The 27,973-nt window shown below is 37.1% G+C and overlaps 1 long non-coding RNA gene across 1 annotated transcript; it reads right to left on the bottom strand.

Annotated features, from left to right (window-relative positions):
- Positions 1 to 516: 516 nt before the first annotated feature.
- LOC144340268 (uncharacterized) lies at positions 517 to 27,967 on the bottom strand. The gene is made up of 3 exons (XR_013416172.1): positions 26,699 to 27,967; positions 18,533 to 18,572; positions 517 to 1,892 (listed from the first exon to the last, which is right to left on the bottom strand). It is a non-coding gene; the product is annotated as an uncharacterized LOC144340268 (long non-coding RNA).
- Between the last annotated feature and the right edge of the window lie 6 nt (positions 27,968 to 27,973).

The raw sequence follows: 27,973 nt of genomic DNA on the forward strand, positions 1-27,973 counted from the left end.
CTGCATGCATCTATTCATTTTAACTCAAAACAAAATGCATTCTTTTTGTTTGTTTGTTTTGAGACGGAGTCTTGCTCTGTCGCCCAGGCTGGAGTGCAGTGGCACGATCTCAGCTCACTGCAAGCTCTGCCTCCCAGGTTCATGCCATTCTCCTGCCTCAGCCTCCCGAGTAGCTGGGACTACAGGTGCCCACCACCACGCTTGGCTAATTTTTTTGTATTTTTTTAGTAGAGATGGGGTTTCACCATGTTAGCCAGGATGGTCTCGATCTCCTGACCTTGTGATCCGCCCGCCTCGGCCTCCCAAAGTGCTGAGATTACAGGCGTGAGCCACCGCGCCCGGCCAACAAAATGCATTCTTAATCATTTTAGTATTACATATGTTTTTGACAATTATGCCAAAAAGCAATTTTTAATAAGGCAAACTCTTAATAATCAAGAAATAGAAAGAACTACCCTTAAATACAATTCTCAACTACCACTGATTTTGGTAATAACTGTATTTCTAGTAAATATATTTGATGTTTTGATTATTTTATTATAAGCTTAGTAGGATAAGAAAAATACAAAAAATACAACTGCATAAATCTCAACATGATGAAATAAAAATTATGAAAATCTCCTTATGAATCAAAAAAGTTGAATCACTCATTTTAAACCTTCCAGTCTAGCAAAAACCCTGATTTTATGCCTTTTCAGAAAACAGAAAACCAAAGATGTTCTCCAACTTAGCTTATAAAGTCAACACAACTTTGATATGAGAACATGAACATTAAATAATGAGGAAAAAATTGCAGGCAACCTCAATCATGAGCAGATATGCTTAAATTCTTAATATTAGATAACCATACAACATGTATCTATGAAATGACACAAGTTGAGTTTGTTGCAATTATGCAATGTTAGTTTAGTTTAACATTAGAAAACTGAGAATTTATGACATTAACAGAATAAAGGAAAAAAGTATATGATCATTGTACTAGATGCAGAAAAGCAGTTGGTTAAAGTAAGCATCTATTTATGATTAAAATATATCTTTGGGCAAATGAAGAATAGAAGAGAGCTTCTTTAATCAAATACAGGGTATCTACAAAACACCAATAATAAACACCATGGAAATACTGAAAGCTTTCTTTCTATGATCAGGAATAAGATAATAGTTGTATTAGTTCATTCTCTTGATGCTATGATGAAACACCCAAGACTGGGTAATTTATAAAGGAAAGAGATTTAATTGAGTAACAGTTCTGCAGGGCTGGGGAGGCCTCATGAAACTTACAATTATGGTGGAAGGGAAAGCAAACACATTCTTCTTCACATGGCGACAGCAAGGAGAAGTGCAATGCGAAGTGGGGAAAAGCCCCTTATAAAACCATCAGATCTCATGAGAACTCACTCACTATCATGAGAACAGCATGGGGGAGATGCCCCCATGATCTAATTACCTCCCACGAGGTAACCCCCCAATATATGGGGATTACAATTCGGATTACAATTCAAGATGAGGTTCTGGGTGAGGACCCAGAACCATATCAATAGTTATCAACATTTCTAGGCTACCTACTACTAAAAGTCCTAATCAGTGTGGTAAGGAAGAAGAATTGAAAAGAACAAGTAGGCCGGGCACAGTGGCTCACGCCTGTAGTCCCAGCACTTTGGGAGGCAGAGGCAGGCAGATCACGAGGTCAGGGAATCGAGACCACCCTGGCCAACATGGTGAAACCCCGTCTCTACTAAAAATACAAAAATTAGCTGGGCATGGTGGCACGTTCCTGTTGTCCCAGCTACTTGGGAGGCCGAGGCAGTAGAATCCCTTGAACCCGGGAGGCGGAGGTTGCCGTGAGCCAAGATCGCGTCACTGCACTCCAGCCTGGCAACAGAGTTAGACTCCATCTAAAAGTAAAAGAACAAGTAAAACTGTCATTATTTGCTATGACTGTATATGTAAAAAAACTCAAAGACTCTACCAATAGTTCTTAGAATTGAGTTTAATAAGATTGTATCCCAGCAACCTTGTTAAACTCAATTCTAATCTCGACTTGTAGATTTTAAAAATTTCATTTCTATGATGAGCAACAACAGAAAATGAAACTGAAAATAATCATAATAGGATCAAAAATATTTAAAACCTAAAAATAAATATTTTAGCAGTTGTAAAAGAAACATAAAACATTCCCAAGAGACATTAAAGAACACAAATCAATGAATACCTATACTACATTTATATATTGAAAGACTCAGCATTTTTAAAGTGTTAATTTTCCTGAAACTGAGCTTTAGATCCAAAGAAATTCAAATCAAAATCCCAGTTGGGGTGTGTGTGCGTGTGTGTGTGTGCGTGTGTGTGTGTGTGTGTGTGTGTTTGTGAGAGAGAGACACACACAGGGAGAAAAGGAGTTTGAAACTCAATTCTTTAAAATATGAACAAAAATGAAGAGAAACAGGTATAGACAAGACACTCTTGAATAGGAGGGAAAAGGTAAGAGGAGTTGCTCTACTGGATATTCATACTTATGTCTGTGATAATTAGGATAGTATAGTATTGGTGTAAGAATAGACAAAAAATCATTGGAACAAATTGGAGTTTAGAAAAAGACACATATTTGAACTAAATTAAGTGTTTATATATTAAGTAGGATACAAAGAAAGGTACTTACAATAAAGGAAAAGACTGATACTTAGAGTGAGTTAAAATTAAGAGCCTCAGTTTATGAAAAGACACCTTTAATTGGTAAAAAGTCAAGCTACATGGTAGAATATATTACATATGTAAGTCTTGTGCCCAGTATAAAGTACATCTACAAATTAAATCAATATATAAGAAAATCTAATGAACAATGGACAAAAAGACTTCACCAGGCATTTCACACACAAAAAAAGATACCCCAATTGCCAACAAGTATAAGAAAAGGTCTTTGATTTCTTCAACAAGTATAAGAAAAGGTAAAAGAAATAAAATTTCTTTGTTTCAGGGAAATGCAAATTAAAACCATGGTTATATACCACCAGACTTCTTTTAGAATAGCTAAAATTAAGAATACTGATAATCCCAACTGTGGGAGAAAATGTAGAGCAACAGGAATTCTCATTCACTGCTAATGTGAAAATTGGTAAATGTACTTCCTCAGGATAAAATTTTCAATGAAAAGAGAATAGAATTTACATATATTCACATAAATTCATGCATCCCAGTGGAAAGCACTGACCTATTTTGTGCCTTGTCTTAGTCCATTTTCTGCTGCTATAACAGAGTACTAGAGACTGGGTGATTTATAAAGAAAAGAGATTTATTTGGCTTATGGTTCCGGAGGCTGGGAAGTCCAAGACTGAGGGACTGTATTTGGTGAAGGCATTCTTGTTTTATCATAACATGATGGAAGGCATCACATGATGAGATAATGTGAGAGAGAGTGAGAGCATGAGACAGAGAGAAAAAGGGTGCCAAACTCCTGAGATAACTCATTTCTGTGATAATGACAATCCATGAAGAAAGTGTCCCCATGACTTAATCACTTTGTAAAGTCCCCATCTCCCAATACCGTTATGTTGGCAATTAATTTTCAACATGAGTTTTGGAGGGGATTTTCAAACCATAGCATGTCTCAGCTGATCTTTATGGTATGTACATATCTAGTTTACAGATGAGAAAAGTGAGGCTTCAGAAAGAGAAAGATTTTTAATAAATCCATGAATCTACTAAGTGGAAGAGCCACCACCTAAACAAGCTCTCTCTCATTCTCAACCACATATACTTTCACCATGTTTATAAAAGCATCCTTTAAAAAGATATCCTGTTTTTCCTTATACATTTATAAATTTCCCTTTAAATTTAAAAAGGTCACTTTAATTACATTACTTGATGCCTTTTGCTCCCTATTCAGAGGTAAAACAATGCAGTTTACAAAATACTGCAATCCTTGAGTCCAGAAGGTCGAGGCTGCAGTGAGCCATGATTGCAGCACTCCACTCCAGCCTGGGTGACAGAGCAAGAACCCCTCTCAAAAACAAACAACCCTCCAAAATTCTGCAATATGTGAAAGAAGTTTGACTCTTTGCTATAGTCTCTATCCTAGCTGCTTTATTTTAATGTATTGTACTTAGTGAACGTTGTTGTACTAATCTATTTACACATTTGTTTCCCAACATTAGATTATAATATTCTTGAGGACAAGTTCTTATCTTTGTGTCTCTGTGTCTTCAGCATATCACACAATTGTCTACTGAATGACTAGATGAGATGTTATTCTCAAGGCTTTTACTCAGAGTAGGCAAGTCCCTATTTCAATCCTTTTAAAGAAAGCTTGAAAGCACTCTGCTACCTTCTAGCAGAGTTAAAGTCAAATTATATTCTGAAAGATAAAGGATTCTACCTCATTTTTCCATTTGAAGTGATTCACCAATAATTCTACTTCCTGTTGGTCTCTTAATTCACATAAAGCCCACATTTCACAAACTATATCCAGAGAATAAGGCTCTCTTTGCCAAAAATATTGTATTCAAAAATTTTCTCCCTTTCTGTAGGTTGCCTGCTCACTCTTAATAGTTTCCTTTGCTGTGCAGAAACTCTTTAATTAGATCTCATTTTTTGTTTTGTTTTGTTTTTTGGGTTTTTTGTTTTTTTTTTTTTTTTAACCTTTGTTGCTATTGCTTTTGGCATCTTCGTCATGAAATCTTTGCCCATTCCTATGTCCAGAGTGGTATTACCTAGGTTATCTCCCAGAGTTTTTATAGCTTTGGGTTTTCCATTTAAGTCTTTACTCCATCTTGAGGAATTTAAACAAATTTACAAGAAAAAAAAACCATTAAAAAGTTGGTAAAGGGTATGAACAGACTTTCCAAAAGACATGAGTGCAGCCAACAATGATGAAAAAAAGCTCAACATCAGTGATCATTAGAGAAATGCAAATCAAAACCACAGTGAAATGCCATCTTACACCAGTCAGACTGGCTATTAAAAAGTCAGAATATAACAGATGCTGACAAAGTTGCGGAGAAGGAACCTCCCACTGTTGGTGGAAGTGTAAATTAGTTTAACCATTGTGGAAGACTGTGGTGATTCCTCAAAGTCCTAAAGACAGAAATACCATTTGACCCAACAATCTCATTACTGGGTATATACTCAAAGGAATGTAAATCACTCTGTTATAAAGACACATGCACATGTATGTTCATTGCAGCACTACTCACAATAGCAAAGACATGGAATCAACCTAAATGCCCATCAATGATAGACTTGATAAAGAAAATGCGGTACATATACACCATGGAATACTATGCAGCCATAAAAAGGGACAAGATCAAGTCCTTTGCAGGGACATAGATGGAGCTAGAGGCCATTATCCTTAGCAAACTAACACATAAAGAGAAAACCGAATACCACATGGTTTCGCTTGTAAGTGGGAGCTAAATGATGAAAGCACATGGACACAAAGAGGGGAACAACACACACTGGGGTCTATGCAAGGGTGGAGGGTGGTAAGAGAGAGAGTGTTAGGAAAAATAACTCATGAGTACTAGGCTTAATACCTGGGTGACAAAGAAATCTGTACAACGAACCCCCATGACATGTTTACCTATGTAACAAAACTGTACATGTACCCCTGAACTTAAAAGTTAGATTTTTAAAAAGGTATTGTTTTATTCTCTTTTGTTTGATTGTACTGTTAAAGAAAAAATACAACAAATATAGTTTGAAGATCTAATTGGCTTTTATTTGTGATTCTAGAATCAGGCAACACTTCATTCTATAAAACAGAATTAGTGATCCACTGGATATGATAGAATGGTTGGTTTTTGTAAGGTGGGAATAAGACAACAGAATGATAAATAAAAGTGTGTTGGTTAACGTAAGTTACAACAAGTCACTTTTCTTGTAAGAGTTAAAACAGAGAAGACCTCTTTATTATGCTGACTTAGGAAGATTGAGCTCTTTGACTAGTTGCTGTGAATCTCCTGTTTTCAGGAAAAACTGCTCTGTTTGGGGCTATACCAGCTTCCTTAAAGTTCAGTTTGATTATGAGGCACTTTGCATGAGTGACACTATTTTGGTTTGGTTTGATCTGTGGGAGTCTGGGTGCAGAAAGCTGGTCCAAAACAATGGATTCCCAGAAACTGTAACAGCACTTAGTCATAAACACCTCTCTCAGAATTATGTTCAGCATGTGAATGTCCCTGATGTCCATTTGTAGTCAGATATCAACTCCTTTGGAATCCAGGAAGAATTTTATTTTGACTGTATTTAATGTAAATCTGTTTTACAGAAGAAGAATTTAAAAATATGTATCTTGCAGTATATGAACAGAAAATACTCCTATTGAAAAAGTTCTTGATGACCTAGACAGAATCTAAATAGTTATCTAGCATTTAGTCTGCAAGCCTACAGAATGCTAGATAATGTGATATAGTTAATTTTAGCCAAAGTCTTGCTCATCTGAATATAAGTTATAATTTCTAAGAGTCGTGTTAAAAATAAGGCAGTATTATTTAAAAATTAGTACTATAATGCCACCTACCTGAGTGACACATGGTCTGATGTATTTGCTTGCATGTTTTAAAGAAAAAAGTAGGCCAGGCACAGCGGCTCACGCCTGTAATCCCAGCATTTTGGGAGGCCGAGGCAGGTGGATCACCCCAGGTTGGGAGTTCAAGATCAGCCTGACCAACATGCGGAAACCCTGTCTCTACTTAAAATATAAAATTAGCCAGGCATGGTGGCACATGCCTGTGGTCCCAGCTACTTGGGAGGCTGAGGCAGGAGAATTTCTTGAACCTGGGAGGTGGAGGTTGCAATGAGCCGAGATTGTGCCATTGCACTCCAGCCTGGGCAACAAGAGCAAAACTTCATCTCAAAAAAAAAAAAAAAAAAAAAAATGGTAACATCAAATTCCAATTTTACAATTATATTGTGCTCAAAATATCTGCCTATGTATTTTAGGCTAGATTCATAGTCTTTGTAGTAAAAAATATTAATCTTACTAAATTCAGCTTTCAAGAGTCATATTAAATAATAATTTTATTGTCAGCACTATATGTAAGGCTACATTTCATGACTATAGATTCAATAAAACAGCACGACTATAATGAGAATAGCTAATCATAGTGATTTATTAATAATGCCAGTGTTTACATTTTATCTCTTTTAATGTAATAATCCCATGTGCTGTAAGTACAGTGCACTATCGTTATCCCTGTTTTACACATAAGGAACCTGAAGCACAGAGAGTATTGAATATTAGCTGAATATCACAGAGTTTATAAGTGGTAGAACTGGTATACAGAGCTGACTCCAGAACCCTGGCTCCTCACTGCCATACTACAGTACCTCATATACATGAGGAAAATATACACAAGAAAAGTTGCTTTGTGTGAGATTTGCTTTAGCTAACTTTTACTACAGTATCATTATTTATCATTTAAAATTAGAAATAGCCAGGCGTGGTGGCTCACGCCTGTAATACCAGCACTTTGGGAGGCCAAGGTGGGAGGATCACGAGGTCAGGAGTTCGAGACCAACCTGACCAACATGGTGAAACACCGTCTCTACTAAAACTACAAAAATTAGCCGGGCATGGTGGTGGATGCCTGCAATCCCAGCTACTCAGGAGACTGTGGCAGGAGAGTCGCTTTAACTGGGGAGGCAGAATTTGCAGTGAGCCGAGATTGCGCCATTGCACTCCAGCCTAGGTGACAGAGCAAGACTCCATCTCAATAAATAAATAAATAAATACATAAATAAATAAAACTAGAAACACTCTAATTGCAGAATTCATCCAGATAAATTGAAAAGCGTTGATATTACTGATGATTACAAGGAGTCTTGAGGTCAAATAAAAGATTTAGAAAAATTATGTTTTGATGAAGACAGAATTCAGATATGTTACAGTGAAATGGTTTTACATTCTTCTTATGACCATTAGTAGTAAGCAAAAATGTGTAATTTTCTTTTTAAAAAATGGCACTGATGACATTGACTGTAAGTTCAGTCTATTCTAATTTATTTAGACTTTGTATTCCTGCATTCAGTAACACCCTTAGCAGTTTTGAGGGGCATTATGAAATTTGGTATGATTATGAAGACTATAACTTCAGGAACTAGAAGACATTTGCAGTTACCTTGATTTTGTCAGGTAAGCCAAAGAACCACCACCACAGAGAATAAACTTCATCAGTTCTTTGCTCTAACAGGAGCTTTGTTACTCTTCATGTCTGTGTTTGATGTTCTGAATAACCTTCATTTTCCTTCCTCCCTCCTTCCCTCCTTTTCTTTCTCTCTTTCTTTTTCTTTCTCTCTTTCTTTCTTTTTCTTTTCTTTTCTTTCTCTTTCTTCTTTTTTGTTTTGACGGAGTTTTGCTCTTGCTGCCCAGGCTGGAGTGCAGTGGCGCAATCTCGGCTCACTGCAACCTCCGCCTCCCGGGTTCAAGCAATTCTCCTGCCTCAGCCTCTCTAGTAGCTGTGATTACAGGTGCCTGCCACCACGCCCAGCTACTTTTTTGTATTTTTAGTAGAGATGAGGTTTCACTATGTTGGCTAGGCTGGTCTCACACTCCTGACATCAGGCGATCCACCCATCTCAGCCTCCCAAAGTGCTGGGATTACAGGTGTGAGCCATCGCACCCAGCCTACTATGCATCCTTTCACAGTTAAATTTTTTAAATGTGGATCTTGTGAATTTAGAATTCATTATAATTCACAGACAGAACCAAAGATTACCTTTGGCTTAGGCAGAGAGACAGAGTGGCAGGCTCAGCTAAGCAACTTGACCCACACCCAATCAGCAACTGCAGTTTTTGTTACCTAATGTGCAAAATCCACACAGCTTATTCTATTTACAAAGTTGTAAAGTGATAGAAAGCTTTTTCCATTTTCCAACCAAGTGTTGTACAGGGTGTCAGCAGCATGTTTATAAAAACGAAGCAACTTCATGACAGTTAATCAAGCTTCCCATTGTCAAGAGTCTCTGGACCTCTGAGGGCTTGCCCAGACATTTTTGCCCAGGTCCATGTGGAACTACAAGTTCCTCTATGCCTCCAAATAGCCAAACAGTGTCCCAGAAATGTTTGCTCCAATCTTTGTCTTATTTGTCTCATGCACCCTGTGCTAGAAGCTCTGTTCATCTGTATCCATTTACTGGTAACATGCTCCTGTTCAGCAGATAAATGAGTTTGTCTTCTTGTCTGTAACTGGCTGAAAAAGTGCAGGGTGAGATCTCCTCCACCGCAGTCCTGTCCATCTGTTCATCATATTCCATGACCACGTGTCCTGATCTTTTCATCTCCCATAGCTGATGTGGCTGCTCTATGCTTCCAAAAACTTACATAATATTAAATCTTAGAACATTTACAAGTTTTCAGGGAACATGTACCCACCCAAAAGTAATAACATTCCCCCCACTTTTCTTTCTTTCTTTTTTTAAAACCTTATGGTTTATTTCAGTGGAATAGAAAAAAGTAGCCAATTTTTTCCACAATTGGAATTGGGGGTTGGTGAAGGGAAGTGGTAAATACAGTTTGGAAAGGAATGTTCTGCTAAGAAATTCAGATTTTATGAGCCAAGGAAAACCATCATATCTTTTTGTTGTTGTTTTAATGTGAAATGATCAGAGCTGTGCTTTAGGAATATTAATCTGACTACTATGTTTTGAATGAATTTAAAAAAGGAGAAAACAGAGTCATGAAATCCAGTTACTGCTGTAGGATCAATCTGGGCGAGCAAGTAATGAAATCCTGAACTAGTGAAGCAGCAGTGGGAATGAAGAGGAGGGAGACAATGGTCAGTGGAATTCATATGACTTGGCAACTGAATACATAGTTGAGGAAAAAGGAAATGTTTTTTTTTTGTTGTTTTTTTTGAGACGGAGTCTCGCTCTGTTCCCCGGGCTGGAGTACAGTGGCAGGATCTCAGCTCACTGCAAGCTCCGCCTCCCGGGTTCACGCCATTCTCCTGCCTCAGCCTCCCGAGTAGCTGGGACTACAGGCGCCTGCCACCTCGCCCGGCTAGTTTTTTGTATTTTTTAGTAGAGACGGGGTTTCACCATGTTAGCCAGGATGGTCTCCATCTCCTGACCTCGTGATCCGCCTGTCTCAGCCTCCCAAAGTGCTGGGATTACAGGCTTGAGCCACCGCGCCCGGCGGAAAAAGGAAATGTTAAAGGTAACAGGTTTTGAGATGTCTGTTGCCCATTCCTGGTGCTAATAAAATTATAGAAATATGGAACAGAAGAAGAATCTCCATTCTGCATTTAGGATGCTAGTGAAACATCCACAAAGACGTTATTAACCAGGCAATAGAAATATAGAAACCCTATTGTAAGTTTTGAATGTCTCTTTACTGATAGATTATGAAAATAGATGGAATTTCTGTGTGCGAGTGTGGAGTATACAAATATATGAATTGCATGGGACTTTAAAAGTCACTGAGAAAAAAGGATCGACGAAGCAACAAAGTAAAGAAATAGTTAAGTAGTGTGAGGGGACTCATGAGAATACAGAATCACAGAAAGCCAGGGAGAAAAGTTTCAGGCAGAAGGTTTATCTGCTTGTGGTTTGTTGAACTTCTTAAATCTGCAGATTAATGTTTTTAGTCAAATTTAGTATGTTTTCAGTCATTCTTTTTAAAAATATTTTTCTGTCCCTTTCTCTCTCTTGTTTCGTGCTGGAACTCCCATTATATGTATATTGGTATACTTGATGTCCCACAGGTCTCTTTTCTTCAGCTGGGATAATTTCTGCTGATCTGTCAAGTTCATTGATTCTTTCTTCTGCCATTTTGAATCTGCTATTCAGTGCTTCTAGTGAATTATTCACTTCAGTTTTCCAATACACAATATGCATTTGATTCCTTTTTCTATCACCTGAGAGTTTCTATTTGTTGATTCATTGCTGTCATTTTTTTAATCATTATTATTATACTTCAAGTTCCAAGGTACCTGGGAACAACATGCAGGTTTGATACATAGGTATACATGTGCCATGTTGGTTTGCTGCACCCATCAACTCGTCATTTACATTAGGTATTCCTCCTAATGCTATCCCTCCCGCAGCCCCCCACCCCCCACCAGGCACTGGTGTGTGATGTTCTTGGCCCTGTGTCCAAGGGTTCTCATTGTTCAATTCCCACCTTTGAGTGAGAACATGTGGTGCCCCTCTGAGACAAAGCTTCCAGAGGAAAGATCAGGCAGCAACATTTGTGGTTCTGCAATATTTGCTATTCTGCAGCCTCTGCTGGTGATACACAGGCAAACAGGGTCTGGAGTGGACCTTGAGCAATCTCCAACAGACCTGCAGCTGAGGGTCCTGACTGTTGGAAGGAAAATTAACAAACAGAAAGGACATCCACACCAAAACCCCATCTGTACGTCACCATCATCAAAGACCAAAGGTAGATAAAACCACAAAGATGGGGAGAAACCAGAGCAGAAAAGCTGAAAATTCTAAAAGTCAGAGGGCCTCTTCTCCTCCAAAGGAAAGCAGCTCCTCACCAGCTAAAAACCTGGAAAAAAGATTAGACAAATGGCTAACTAGAATAAACAGTGTAGAGAAGACCTTAAATGACCTGATGGAGCTGAAAACCATGACATGAGAACTATGTGACGCATGCACAAGCTTCAGTAGCCGATTTGATCAGGTGGAAGAAAGGGTATCAGTTTTTGAAGATCAAATAAATGAAATGAAGTGAGAAGAGAAGTTTAGAGAAAAAAGAGTAAAAAGAAATGAACAAAGCCTCCAAGAAATATGGGACTATGTGAAAAGACCAAATCTATGTCTGATTGGTGTACCCGAAAGTGACAGGGAACCAAGTTGGAAAACACTCTTCAGGATATTATCCAGGAGAACATCCCCTACTTAACGAGGCAGGTCAACATTCAAATTCAGGAAATACAGAGAACACCACAAAGATACTCCTTGAGAAGAGCAACCCCAAGACACATTATTGTCAGATTCACCAAAGTTGAAATGAAGGAAAAAATGGTAAGGGGAGCCAGAGAGAAAGGTCGGGTTATCGACAAAGGGAAGCCCATCAGACTAACAGTGGATCTCTTGGCAGAAACTCTACAAGCAAGAAGAGAGTGGGGGCCAATATTCAACAGTCTTAAAGAAAGGAATTTTCAACCCAGCATTTCATATCCAGCCAAACAAAACTTCATAAGTGAAGGAGAAATGAAATCCTTTTCAGACAAATGCTGAGAGATTTTGTCACCACCAGGCTTGCCTTACAATAGATCATGAAGGAAGCACTAAACATGGAAAGGAACAACCGCTATCAGCCAATGCAAAACATGCCAAATTGTAAAGACCATCGACGCTACGAAGAAACTGCATCAACTAATGAGCAAAATAACCAGCTAACATCATAATGACAGGATCAAATTCACACATAACAATATTAACCTTAAATGTAAATGGACTAAATGCTCCAATAAACAGACACAGACTGGCAAATTGGATAAAGAGTCAAGACCCATCAGTGTGCTGTATTCAGGAGACCCATCTCACGTTCAGAGACACACATAGACTCAAAATAAAGGGATGGAGAAAGATCTACCAAGCAAATGGACAACAAAAAAAAGCAGGGGTTGCAATCCTAGTCTCTGATAAAACAGACTTTAAACCAACAAAGATCAAAAGAGACAAAGAAGGCCATTACATAATGGTAAAGGGATCAATTCAAGAAGAGCTAACTATCCTAAATACATATGCATCTAATACAAGACCACCCAGATTCATAAAGGAAGCCCTTAGAGACCTACAAAGAGACTTAGACTCCCATACAATAATAATGGAAGACTTTAACACCCCACTGTCAACATTAGACAGATCAATGAGACAGAAAGTTAACAAAGATATGCAATAATTGAACTCAACTCTGCAACAAGCAGATGTAATAGACATCTATAGAACTCTCTACCCCAAACCAACAGAATATACATTCTTCTCAGCACCACATTGCACTTATTCCAAAATTGACCACATAGTTGGAGGTAAAGCACTCCTCAGCAAATGTACAAGAACAGAAATTATAACAAACTGTCTCTCAGACCACAATCAAACTAGAACTCAGGATTAAGAAACTCACTCAAAACCTCTCAACTACATGGAAACTGAACAACCTGCTTCTGAATGACTACCAGGTACATAACGAAATGAAGGCAGAAATAAAGATGTTCTTTGAAATCAATGAGGACAAAGACACAACATATCACATTTAAAGAAGAGTGTAGAGGGAAATTTATAGCACTAAATGCCCACAAGATTAAGCAGGAAAGATCTAAAATTGACACCCTAACATCACAATTAAAAGAACTAGAGAAGCAAGAGCAAACACATTCAAAAGCTAGCAGAAGGCAAGAAATAACGAAGATCAGAGCAGAACTGAAGGAGATAGAGACACAAAAACCCTTCAAAAAATCAACGAAACCAGGAGCTGGTTTTTTGAAAAGATCAACAAAATTGATAGACCACTAGCAAGACTAATAAAGAAGAAAAGAGAGAAGAATCAAATGGATGCAATAAAAAATGATAAAGAGGATATCACCACCGACCCCACAGAAATACAAACTACCATCAGAGAATACTATAAACACCTCTATGCAAATAAACTAGAAAATGTAGAAGAAATGGATAATTTCCTGGACACTTACACTCTCCTACGACTAAACCAGGAAGAAGTTGAAACCCTGAATAGACCAATAGCAGGCTCTGAAATTGAGGCAATAATTAATATCCTACCAACCAAAAAAAGTCCAGGACCAGATGGATTCACAGCTGAATTCTACCAGAGGTATAAGGAGGACCTGGTACCATTCCTTCTGAAACTATTCCAATCAATAGAAAAAGAGGGAATCCTCCCTAACTCATTTTATGAGGCCATCATCATCCTGATACCAAAGCCGGGCAGAGACACAACAAAAAAAGAGAATTTTAGACCAATATCCCTGATGAACATCGATGCAAAAATCCTCCATAAAATACAGGCAAACTGAATCCAGCAGCACATCAAAAAGCTTATCCACCATGATCAAGTGGGCTTCATCCCCGGGATGCAAGGCTGGTTCAACATATGCAAATCAATAAACATAATCCAGCATATAAATATAACCAAAGACAAAAACCACATGATTATCTCAATAGATGCAGAAAAGGCCTTTGACAAAATTCAACAGCCCTTCATGCTAAAAACTCTCAATAAATTCGGTATTGATGGAACGTATCTCAAAATAATAAGAGCTATTTATTACAAACCCACAGCCAATATCATACTGAATGGGCAAAAACTGGAAGCATTCCCTTTGAAAACTGGCACAAGACAGGGATGCCCTCTCTCACCACTCCTATTCAATATAGTGTTGGAAGTTCTGGCTAGGGCAATCAGGCAAGAGAAAGAAATCAAGGGTATTCAGTTAGGAAAAGAAGAAGTCAAATTGTCCCTGTTTGCAGATGACATGATTGTATATTTAGAAAACCCCATCATCTCAGCCCAAAATCTCCTTAAGCTGATAAGCAACTTCAGCAAAGTCTCAGGATACAAAATTAATGTGCAAAAATCACAAGCATTCTTACACACCAGTAGCAGACAGAGAGCCAAATCATGAATGAACTTCCATTCACAACTGCTTCAAAGAGAATAAAATACCTAGGAATCCAACTGACAAGGGATGTAAAGGACCTCTTCAAGGAGAACTACAAACTACTGCTCAGTGAAATAAAAGAGGACACAAACAAATGGAAGAACATACCATGCTCATGGATAGGAAGAATTAATATTGTGAAAATGGGCATACTGCCCAAGGTAATTTATAGATTCAGTGCCATCCCCATCAAGCTACCAATGAGTTTCTTCACAGAATTGGAAAAAACTGCTTTAAAGTTCATATGGAACCAAAAAAGAGCCCACATTGCCAAGATAATACTAAGCCAAAAGAACAAAGCTCGAGGCATCATGCTACCTGACTTCAAACTATACTACAAGGCTACAGTAACCCAAACAGAATGGTACTGGTACCAAAACAGAGATATAGACTAATGGAACACAACAGAGCCCTCAGAAATATTACCAATCATCTGCAACCATCTCATCTTTGACAAACCTGACAAAAACAAGAAATGGGGAAAGGATTCTCTATTTAATAAATGGTGCTGGCACAACTGGCTAGTCATAAGTAGAAAGCTGAAACTGAATCCCTTCCTTACACCTTATACAAAAATTGATTCAAGATGGATTAAAGACTTAAATGTTAAACCTAAAACCATAAAAATCCTAGAAGAAAACCTAGGCAATACCATTCAGGACATAAGCATGGGCAAGGACTTTATGACTAAAACACCAAAAGCAATGGCCACAAAAGCCAAAATTGACAAATGGGATCTAATTAAACTAACGAGCTTCTGCACAGCAAAATAAACTACCATCAGAGTGAGCAGGCAACCTACAGAATGGGAGAAAATTTTTACAATCTGCCCATGTGACCAAGGGCTAATATCCAGAATCTACAAAGAACTTAAATAAATTTACAAGAAAAAATCAAACAACCCCATCAAAAATGGGCAAAGGATATGAACAGCCACTTCTCAAAAGAAGACATTTATGCAGCCAACAGACACGTGAGAAAATGCTCATCATCACTGGTCATCAGAGAACTGCAAATCAAAACCACAATGAGATACCATCTCAAACCAGTTAGAATGGTGATCATTAAAAAGTCAGGAAACAACAGGTGCTGGAGAGGATGTGGAAATATAGGAACACTTTTACACTGTTGGTGGGACTGTAAACTATTTGTAGAAGACAATGTGATGATTCCTCAAGGATCTAGAACTAGAAATACCATTTGGCCCAGCCATCCTATTACTGGGTATATACCCAAAGGATTATAAATCATGTTGCTATAAAGACACACGCACACATATGTTTTTCTGTGGCACTATTCACAATAGCAAAATCTTGGAACCAACCCAAATGTCCATCAATGACAGACTGGATTAAGAAAATGCGGCACATATACACCATGGAATACTGTGCAGCCATAAGAAGGATGAGTTCATGTCCTTTGTAGGCACATGGATGCAGCTGGAAACCATCATTCTGAGCAAACTATCGCAAGGACAGAAAACCAAACACCGCATATTCTCACTCATAGGTGGGAACTGAACAATGAGAACACTTGGACACAGGGTGGGGAACATCACACACCAGGGCCTGTCGTGGGGTGAGGAGAGGGGGGAGGGATATCATTAGGAGATATACCTTATATAAATGACGAGTTCACGGGTGCAGCACAGCAACATGGCACATGTATACATATGTAACCAACCTGCATGTTGTGCTCATGTACCCTAGAACTTAAAGTATAATAAAACATATACATATACATGCTCATACATATACATATGTAACAATATTTATATACACTAATATATAATGGATATGTATACATATATATGTATATCTACAGTATATCTACACACACACTCCCATATACATACATACACATCTCTAAACCTGGATTCCTAAAGGTTTTCCCATGCCAGTATGGCTTAGTGATTGGATAGAGGTTGTGCTGAAACCCCTGAGCCAATGAAGTTTCTGTCTTTTGCCAAAGGATCTCTATGTGATAAGGGAACTCACTCAAGAGTTCAGGTGCTCTCAAGCCTACTCAAGCTCCAGCTTTTACTTACCACTGGATCTTTTCTTATCCTCTCTTTTATGCAAACAAATTCAGGGGTAGCCAGGATTGAGTGACTAGCTCGGGCCTTCTCCAGGAAATATACAAAGCCAGAGTAATATTCTCCAACTGTGACTACAGCCTCAGACTAGTAGAGCCATTGGCTTTCCCTGTTTACCTGCCTCAGAGATCAGCATTTTTACCAAATATGCTGCTGGGAGTGGTCGTTTCTCATCACTCTAGATTGAGTGAGCTCTCATTGATCATAACAGAGAAGCTGCCCGTCCTCATGGGCTGGCCAGCTTCTACAAATCCTCTGTCCTTACTGAAGTGAGGAGTAAGGGGAGGGAGGATATGCGAGTAGCTTCAGGCTAGAATGCCACAGATTCTCATTATTCTTATATTCAGCAGTTTTTCAAGCCTAAATGCTTCTCAGGTTGTTGTGTGCCTTTGGTTGATTTTCAGAGTGCCAAAATGATTGTTTTTGTCAATTTTATCCAGCTTTATAGTTGCTTTTTACAGAGAGAATTTGTCTCACTTGGCCATAACCAAAAGCTCACCACTTACTACCTTTAAAAGAATCACTTACATATTAATTCTGTTTCATGTTTACATGCAAATATTTTTTTTAAAATACCTAAATATACTACTCCCTTTTATAGTGTTTAGGAATCTGACCTTGTAACTTTAAGAGACTAATTAGCTCAAATCTAGTTTCATTTTTAAATTTTATATCTTGCTTTTTTCCTATGTCAAAATGACTTATCTCATAAGAGGATAGTAAGAAAACTGAAAAGTGATCAGGCCATTTCATATGCCTTCATAAAAACTGCTCAAGATGATATGATTGAGGAAGAGTATGCAGATCAATGTGCATGGGTCTACATTATTCTAGGACTGACTTATTTCCCCATAGAGTGGAAATCTTCTACTTCTAACTTCTGTGGCAATAAATTCTTTTTTTTAAAGCATGATTACATGAGAACTCTTCAGAGAAAAGAACTTGAATCTCTTCTTTTCATATCACAAAAGCTTACTCTAGTGAATTCTGAGTAACGCGAACTGAGAATTAAATTTAGAATTTGCAGGGTCATGAGCTTCTACCCAGATTATCTCAGGAAAAGGTATTAAACAGAAGCATCATTACCCCATTAATCATTAAAAAAAGGCCAACTGACACAACTGTCTATTCTTTGAGGTAGCAAAAAACCCAGTCAGGCAGGCACTGTTTTGTACTCATTTAGTAATTCTGATATTCAAGACTATTCCTTAGACAGAAAAGTATATGGCTCTCTAAAGGTCAGGCAAGTCCGGACTGCTATGATGATATTCTCAAAGATGAGTTATGTTCCATGCAAGTCTATTCACTAAACGTGTATGGTACCAAATAATCTGACTCCAAGTAATAAAAAAAATAGCTTTTGGGTGTTTTCCACGCCTTTAGACATGACGAACATAGACTATTTAATTGTATAAAGATTTTCCTGGCATATCTTCCATTTGGAAAAAAGTCCTGAAAGTTCTTCTGTTTTATGAAATATTCTAGTCTAGTCTCTGTTCTGCATTATATTATTTTACATAGAACTTACAGTCTTAAAAAAGAATGTTCATTTGTTTAAAAGCTCCCAAATTGACTAATATTATTGCTATTATAGTTTGTTTTTACATAGTGTTCAATAGAACATTTGTTGTGATTAAGCAAGATTGCTTCTTTGTCTCCTTTTCTCTTCTCTTCCAAATAGTTCAATGCCATTATAACTTTCCTCTAACAGAGATGGGAATGTTTGCCTTCACTGAATCCCCATCTCATCAGTCTACAGTCTTGAAACTCTTATTTTAACAGAACAGTCATCTGACTCGGTTTGGCTGTCTCTTACCAAAATCTCTTGGCAGCAACAGAGTAACCCTTGCTGGTACCTGAGAGAGAAAACAAAGGGTCTGTTTTGAGTACAGTAGAAGATAAAAAATGAACCTGATACTTCTTCACATCTTAAAACTTTTATTTGAGAAATATGCTAAGTTGTAACATTAACATTTAAATTCCTAGGAACCATCTTTATAGTTGATTATATTTTTATTGGTGAAATATATCACAACTACATTCTATTCCACTCTGTTATAGTGATGTTTGTTATTTATAAATACCTTTATTATTTTTACCTCATTATAAAATAGCTACATAATAATGAAATGTTTAATAATGTTCTGCAAAGAGGAAAAAAAAGCATAAGGGATATTGACCATCTTGGATTGTTTTTCATGAATTCAGAGTCCTCAGTAAGTGATTTTAGAAACTCAACTTAATCAACTTAGTTCAAATAAGCAGTCTCTGTTGATTAAAATAGTCTTTACTGTCTATCAGAGTATTCCAATTCTAAACTCAGAGAATTTAGGAATTTCAGTTTATAATCAGAAAGCACCCTGGTGAACTATGAATAGTGACAAAGGCCTTAAGGAAGATTTATCCCAACTTTGGTAGAACCTGGGGAGTTGTCTTTTACATTTTATCATGCACCTTTCTAGTAACTGCAGTTCTTCTATCCCACAGTGGTTCTCTTTAGTTTATGGGAAATTTAAGTCCTGATATTAAATCCTTATTAATTTCTGTAACCTCCTTGGTTACACTGGCCTGTAAACAAAGCTCATTTCAGTCTCTGCTCAAACCCTTGGAAAAGTTAGTTAATATCTCTGAACCTCAATTCTGCCTGTAAATATGTAAAATGAAAGGAACCAATTAGATGCCTAGCTATAACATTTCTTGATTTTAAGTGTTTGTTTTTAGAATCACCACTCTCCATATATTTGTGTGAGCTAATCAACTATTCTCTATATATCTACTCATGGCCTCCTTGGTACAACCAATCCTTTTAGACCTTAACTTACCCCGGTCCTGTGTCCAAGAATCAATTCAACTGAAATGGCTGGTCAGAACCATTTTTCTCTTGATCACAAGGGTTCTCCGAACACCAAGCTTCCTCAAATGATAAAACACCTGTTCCAGAAGAATCTCTCAATATGGTGCTGAATTTGCATAGGTTATTGATCCTAATTTCTAGACTCTGAATGGAGGTTAATTGTGCTTGGAATAGTGGTTCTCAAATGCATAAGGACTTAAAATCCACAGGGTTAGTGCTGGGTGAGGCAGAGGTCAGTAGCTCTTGAACTGGATAGTAAACATCAAGAAATTGAGAAATAAGAAACAGGAACTTTGGGATGCTTTGAGGAGCATACTTAAAACCACCACAGCCTCAGATGTTTGTGTTGAAGGAGTAAGATGGCCAAGAAAAAAAAAAATGTTAGGTCTGAGACTTTACTCATTCCAATAACAGACCTGGCAGAGAAATCATTACCCATTTTGCAACACAGCCTTAGGACAAGTCTGGGCAAGCTCTGGGTGGGCAAAAAATAGGCTTTCCAAAACTCACCTAGCTTTCCAGCCCACCCCACATACATACCCTACACATGAAGTCTTCCTTTCTTTCCTTTCTTTCCCCTTCCCCCCTCCTCCTCCCTCTCTCTCTTTCTCTCTTCCAGAATGAATGATTTGTATGACTGTGTAATGTGTTTGTCAGACAAGTCCATCAGGGACTTAATAGTCCCTTAACAGGGTAAGAGAGAGATATGAGTCTTGTGGTCATCATAAGTGGTTGGGCTTCCCCACTACCTCATTCGTTTATGTTAGCTAACTATCAAAATCTAGGTCTTTACTAATTTATAGTTCAAATATCCATACGAGTAGTGTGTTTGTGTGTGTGGGTCTGTGTGTGTGTAAACACTGATGGCTATTTTTCCAAATGAACTGATGATGACCTCCAACTTGTGGTTCAGGAGAAGGAACTTTATGTCCTACTTTTGCTCTGGAAAAATGAAGAGACTGCTAAGGGGGAGTAGTCATGATGGAATTGTGCATGTGTGTGTTAGGTAATATTGGGTGGAAAATTAAGGGATATTTTCCTTTGTAGTATTCCAAATAAATCTGTTTATGTCATAGATAGTTACTTGGAATAAATATCTTTCTTCATGAATGCCCTCTTAATTTCCAGAAAATCTTATAAATGTTTCTCAGTAAGGTTCTTTAAATAAACTATGTTTCAATCATAATACTACTAGCTACCATTGAGCATTTACACTTCCTGGCATTGGGTCCAACACTTTACATTCTTTATTTCTCATCCTTATACTCTCAAAAGATGGGACATTGATATTCCCAGAAAACTGAGATTTGGGGAGGCTAAGTAAATTTGCCTAAGGTTATGGAACAAATACATTGTACAGCTGTTACTTGATCATAGATCTGACTGGCTCCAACCATTGGACACTTACTGTTGTCACATAAGGGGATTCAGACAGATATCTAGCTTATTTTATAACTGTTCTCATTTGGCGAGAGATTGTCTACAAAGATATTTGGTTTTTGTGAGCCTTAATGGCTGATGTAAAACAATTTGGTAATTATTTTTAATTTAAAAAAACCTTATAATCAATCTAAACATACTCCTATGTCATATACTGAGACTCTGAGAAAATATTTTAGAGTAGAGGTGAGCAGTCTTCAGATACTGAATTATAATGCCATCCACTTTTAAAGAATGATATGACACTTTCAAGAATCTAGACTTCAGATGGCTTGCAAAAGTACACCTATATCTAGAGCAATACTTGGATATAATATTTCCTGAAATACAGTCTTTCTCTTAAAGAAAAAAATAATAATATTAGTTCAGGTCCTTGAGATATGAGGCAAGGATTAGAGATTTGTTAAGTAAATGTTGACCCAGACTATATAAATCTAATGATCAAAATCCCTTTAAAATTTTTTAGGAGATTGGAGAACAGTAAATAATATTTATTGAAAGCCTGTTTTATGTTATGTGCTACTAGGAGCTTAGACAACATAACCTCACGTGGACCTTACAACTGCTCTGGAGGTCAGTCATTGTTCTTGAGTCAGGCTTTTTTTTCTGGTATAAGTAACAGAGTTGCCCCCTCATGCTGTCTCAAAAGGCATGAGTTATTTTAAGGGAGAGTGGGTGGAGGGTTTGTATAGTAAGGGAACCAGGAAGCTCATGGAATTGTCATATAATCTGGCCTTACAAGCACTTCAGTTACAACTCTGTCAAAATGGGAAGTGGCTCAAGAAACTTGCTCTTCCCATCTAAGGAAAGGATGGTATTTTTCAGCTTTTGGTGAGACCATTTATCTTCAGAATGGGTCTAATCTGAAAACAGACCCCACTGGGCAGAAACATGAAATCCATGTTCATAATTCTGTAAATGATATGAAAATTACTTGCATTCTTGTAACACCTATATAAAAATTATAATTTTCTGTTTATTTTCCCACAATTGTTGCTGTAGTTACATTTTTTTGGTTACATTACTTTTTATAATAAAATAGTGACAGGTTTTATATAATAATCTGTAATTGGCTTTTTAATGTGCTTTCCATGGAAATACTCCAAACTTGACACTGGTGTCAATTCCATTGTACTTGTTCACAAATATAACACACACTACACATTTTTACATATACACATACATATATAAAGGCACACATACCTATGTGCATAATTCATTTAAGCATGTTTATTATTGGACACTTGAGTTGTTTTCAGTATTTTGCTAATTTAAACAATACCATGTTGAACAACTTTGCATACATACAGTTTCACACATATGTGCATATATTCTAAGGAGTGGAATTGCTGGATGCAAATTTACATACCTTTTAAAGATTTGTTACTCCAAATCCTGTATTTGTCCTCCAAATCCTCTCTCAAAGGAATGTGCCAATTTGTACTTCCACCAGCATTGTATGAGACTCACTATTTCTGTGTACCTTCCTCAAACCTTCACATTTTTCTAATTTGAACACTTTAGGTATGACCAGACTGTAGAGCCTCAGGTTACTACTTATTTACCAACTGTTTTTCAGCTGATACTTTTAAGCCTTCTGCTCCAGTTAGGCCACAGACTCCTATTTCCTTTCCTTTTAGGATAATGCTGGCTAGGGCTCATTTAGCCTAATTTCTGTTTTCTGCCCTAGTACAGTAGCCTCCTTGGTCCATGCTTAAACGATTTCAGAAATCTAAAAGGGAATTTTCCAATACATATACCCGCTTCTTTCATGTCAGTAAAATAAAAGCATTATAGGACTCCTCAATTTGATATGTGATCTCAACTAGTCTGTTAATACTAAATTGCAGACACTCAAAGGTGAGAATCAGTCCTAGGAAGATTATGCGCAACCAGTCTACAATGCAAATATTAAGCAGGCTCAAAAGTAGATCTGTAACTACAGCTGCAGCTCCATCAAGGCAACAAGTGGACACATCCTGGCAAAGTGCAATCTGACCTCCTTTGTTTTACATTAGCTCATTGTTCTTTAATACATTTTAACTTGAAAAAGTTAAATAGCCTTCAATAACAAGACAATTATGGTGTCATAGAATTAGTGTTGAAATCTTCCAACTCACATACTAGACAAAACATAGTTCTCCCAATAACTATCTGGAGGATCCCTGAAGAGGATGCTAACCACATGACTATTGCTTCCCTGGTTCAACCCACCCCTGAATGGCATGAAGGCTGTTAGCTCAGCAAAGAGGCTTTGAAACGCTGTCCTGTAGACTGGTATGGACAGGCTGCACTTCAGATTTGTCTGGAGAGATATAAGACATGATCCATGGCCAAGGAATCGGGGGGGGGCTCAGACATTTTTAAGATCCTCTAGTAATTTTGGTGAATAGTTCTAGTCTTTGGAACTATGGCTCAGAGCATCAAAGAGAAATGTATCCTGTGAACTTTACACAACTGGCTAGAGCTATGTTATCTAATATGGTAGACAGAGCCACTAGGCACATGTGTCTATTGGCCACTTGAAGTATGCATAGCTAGTCAAGATTTCAAAGACTTACATTAAAATGATAATGTTTTGGACATAGGGTGTTACATAAAAGTATTGTAAGACCTAATTTCACCTTTTTAAAAACATATTTTAATGTCGCAATAAAGCATTTAAAGTTACAAAAATGGCTTACATTATATTTCTACTAGACAATTTTGATCTAGAAGGCATAGTTCCATAGCTCAGGAACTTTGAGTCATAGAATTTTAAAGTTAAAGGAATCTTGTAGATGAAACAATTCTCTCACTTTGAGAATGAGTAAACAGGTACCCCATTGGTAAAGTGACTTATTCTGGTAACCTGAGTTGTTGGTAGAGCCAGGATGTTCCCGAATCCCACAACTCTGGATTTCCATCCAATGCTAGCTTCTCCCTCCCATGCTGCTCATCTTGAGCGATAGTAGCCACACCGAGTGTTTTACGATTCCTACAATTCTGAGGCATAGAAAGCCTCACCACTCATAGCCCCTGTTGTAGTCTCTGCTCACCAGATTCTGTCTGAATAACTAAGGCGTCCAAATTCATTACTACAGATCCATAGTCACACCCTTAAGCAGATGCCTCCTCTTTTCACCATCTCACATTATTAGTTTTGCCTAAACCAAATGGAGCTATGGTTTTAGTGAGGCCTTAGTATCTTTCTAACATGTTTCCAAAAAATAAATTCTACTTATTTGAGTGGTGTGACATTCACTAATAATATTTCTCCCACCTTCACGTTTACTAACATTCTGGTTTTCTCTGCATCCAGAGAACAATGTTTCTTCTTCTCCAGTACTAGTTAGAAGGATCAAGTGTTGATGAGTGATGAGCCCCTCCCTGGCTCCTGCCCTTTAGCCATAAAAACAAGTTATGTTTTTGCATGCCATCAACAGAGCCTTGCTTATATAACAGTTTTTTTAAGCCAAAAAATAGTTTTTCTTCTCTCTCATCTTTTAATAAAATATGTGAGAACTTTAATAGTGTTATTGGTAAGCATCCAAAATATTTAGAAACTACTTCCCCTGCCACAGAAATATTTGCTGCTCTGAAGGGTGCATTCAAAGGATCTACTTTCCCCAATGATTCCCAGCCTGTTGAGATTCATGCACGTATGTCCCAAAATGTGTTAAAATCCACGTGCACATGTGTGTGTTTTTCAAAGTCAGTGCAGATGCATAGAAATGCCCCCCACCCAGGTCTGTTGCATTTTGATGTATTTCCTTCTGAATGCCTCAGGTTTAAGCTGAGCTGTCAAGTGTAGAATTTAGAGGGAATAATTAACCCAAGTCACTGATCAATTAAAATGTCCCCAGGCAAATAAGAGTATGTGAATAAATCTGATTTTTTAATGATTTCTTAGAACAGGTAACAAAAATACTTTCCAATTTCAGTCCTTTACTGTCTAGTTGAATCCTTGCTGCTGGAAGAAGGCAAGCAAGTCTTTGCCTTTCTTCAAAGCTCGATATCCAATGCAGCAAAAATTCCTGATCATGACTCTGTTTCCTACATCACTTGTAGGTGATTTTTTGTTTGTTTGTTTGTTTTTTGTTTCTTTCTGCTATTGACTGTTTCTGATCATAGAGATCTAGGGCAATGACATTCACTTTGTGAATAGTAATAAATGAAAATGTCATGTTTGGAGATGTAATATCAGTACCATCTGTAATAGCAGACTGCAGCCTACATTGGCATAAATACTAGTGCCATACAATTATTTATAAATGGAGCCTTGTTGAGGGGAAGAGTTATTCTTTAATTAATAAAAATCTAAGACAAGGTGGTGACAGAATATGCCAGGTGTAGGGTAGAAAATGCAGTTCTTGGAAGTATCCTTCCCAGTGGCAGGAACTGAAGACTCTAGATCAACCAGGTGGACCTTTTCATTGATGAGCTGATAGCTTTTAGGCTGTGGGGAACCTCTGGTGCCTTACAACTCTAACTACTGCAAAATTTCTTGTTGTACCTCATAAACATGTGATCTTCCTATTGGAAGAGCTACGTGGTCCTTGGACAAACAGAGATAGTGTCTTGCTTTAAACCTTATCTACTTGCTACAGTTTCCTTCTGCCAATATGAGCATGCCTCTAAATGCCACAAAGTGTTTCAATTTAATCAAAGTTGGCTCTACTTTTGCCTTTTGTTTGGCTAAAGCATCACGCCATCTTCTTGATGCTTTATTGTGTTTATCAGTCAGATTTATGTAGGTTAGAAAGCATTCAGAAGTCATTATTTCAGTTTCATAGTTCTTAGAGGTCTATACCCTTAAACTTTGAAAGTAAACATGAACAGTATCTCTCTACACATACACAGTAACCTCACTGCAATGTTTTTAAGTTTCAAGTCGCAATCTATTAGTGGGTCTTGAAATCTATTTAGTTGATCAAATTCTTTCTTTTTTAATGAAATAGACTAAAATAAAAAATAGAAACATTGATTTGTGAAACTTTTATATTTCTATATCTTTATCATCTAGCTTCTATTTATCATCTGCCTATCCATATTAGTTTTAGTTTAAAGAAAAGGTTTGAAGAACATTTGCCTTAAGGGAACTATCAGAAATAGATTATTAGAGTACATGACAATTCTTATGATTTCATGCTAGACTAAATAGGGAACACTTACTATACAAGCATTTGTAGGTTTGCATATATGATATCTTTCACAACTTCCTCCTTCTAAATCTCCATATTATTATTTTTTAACTTTAGAGAGATTAGAAAAGGGAGTCATCATAAGTCTTAAGGATTTGAGTAACTGTCAACCATCTATGATCAAATTTAAATATACTTTTCTTCCTATTTATAATTTTAGTTCAGTTACTGTAGTTATATAGCTTTTGTTTCCTATATATGGCAAATACTGTTTTAATATTAGTAAAATTTAGAAGCTTCTTGTCCAGGTTTAAATTTCAGAGAACAACAGCTGATAGATCAGGGACAAAGAAAATTTAGTATTATTCTTTCACACTCAGAATAAAAACTGTAATAGAGATCATTAATTTCTGTACAGTGTATAGGACAGGTGATGTGGTTAAGTGGAAACAGATAGGCTTCGCATTATTATTACAAACTGGGAATCTATAATACTTCCTTTACTTTTCAAGCACATGTTAGCTCATCTGTCATTCTAAGTGTTGATATAGCTCATTTTACTCACAAAATGGCATCTGTTGACTTGTGAGGCAAGATCTCTTAGGTTAGCTTCATCCATAGTCATTCTTAGTAGCATCCAAAGAAAGCACAGTTCATATGGCAACATTCTTTTCAAATGATTCCCCACAAAATTATGTTTGACTTAAAAACTTGCTTAAAGAGAAGGAATATTACACCATGGAATACTATGCAGCCATAAAAAGGAACGAGATCATGTCCTTTGCAGAGACATGGGTGGAGTCATTATCCTCAGCAAACTAACGCAGGAACAGAAAACCAAACACCGCATGTTCTCACTTATAAGTGGGAGCTGAATGATAAGAACACAGGGAGGAGAACAACACAAACTGGGGCCTGTGGGTGACAGGGAAGGGAGAACATCAGGAAAAATAGCTAATGCATGCTGGGCTTAATACCTAGGTGATGGGTTGATAGGTGCAGCAAACCACCATGGTACATGTTTACCTATGTCACAAAACACATACTGCATGTGTACCCTGGAACTTAAAATTTAAAAAAAATTTTAAAGGGAAGGAATATTTCTCTGCATCTGCATCTGGAAAAAAAAAGTCATATCTTGACATATATTTTAATATTTCGTTTGTAATTTCCTGGTAATTTTACTTATTGAAACATGGGGAAAATATTCAAAAGCTAGTTTTTGAAAGATTTGAAAATAAAGGTGACACCATTATCCCTCTTTAAATAGAGCATGAATATTTGGGTGAATGTAACAATTTAGTGTTAACTCTCTCAGTCCCTTTGTGACATTAGTATGGACACTTAATATGTACATAAATTTGGAAAAGGTTGCCACCTTGGCTGCATCATAAAAGAATTCTAAGGAAGTCGAATGCTCAAATACCACTTTTAATAACTTTCCTATTAAGCCCCAGCACTTCAAATACCACTTTTAATAACTTTCCTATTAAGCCCCAGCACTTTAAAGATGATAGTTAATTTTGATTCTTCAGTTACTTATTCCTGTGATGAATTTGACATTTAAAAAAAATTTTTTTTAATGGCTTGTGTGCTTTCGGGAGAAAAGAAAAACTATGAGTTGAGTTTTCTGCTTTTATGTACTAATATTTTTGCTGATTGCATCACAAGTAAATTCACTGGTCAGAGTTCTGATGATTTGGGATACATTTTTTAAGATGCCATTTTTTACAACTATTATTGTAAAATTTGAGGAAAACGACATCTATAATTTTTATCATAGAGCCATTTATATTCTAATATCAAAATAGATTTTAAAATTATATAACTGATTTTTTAT

The sequence above is a fragment of the Macaca mulatta genome, chromosome 4, assembly GCF_049350105.2.
Source record: "Macaca mulatta isolate MMU2019108-1 chromosome 4, T2T-MMU8v2.0, whole genome shotgun sequence".
NCBI lineage: Eukaryota > Metazoa > Chordata > Mammalia > Primates > Cercopithecidae > Macaca > Macaca mulatta.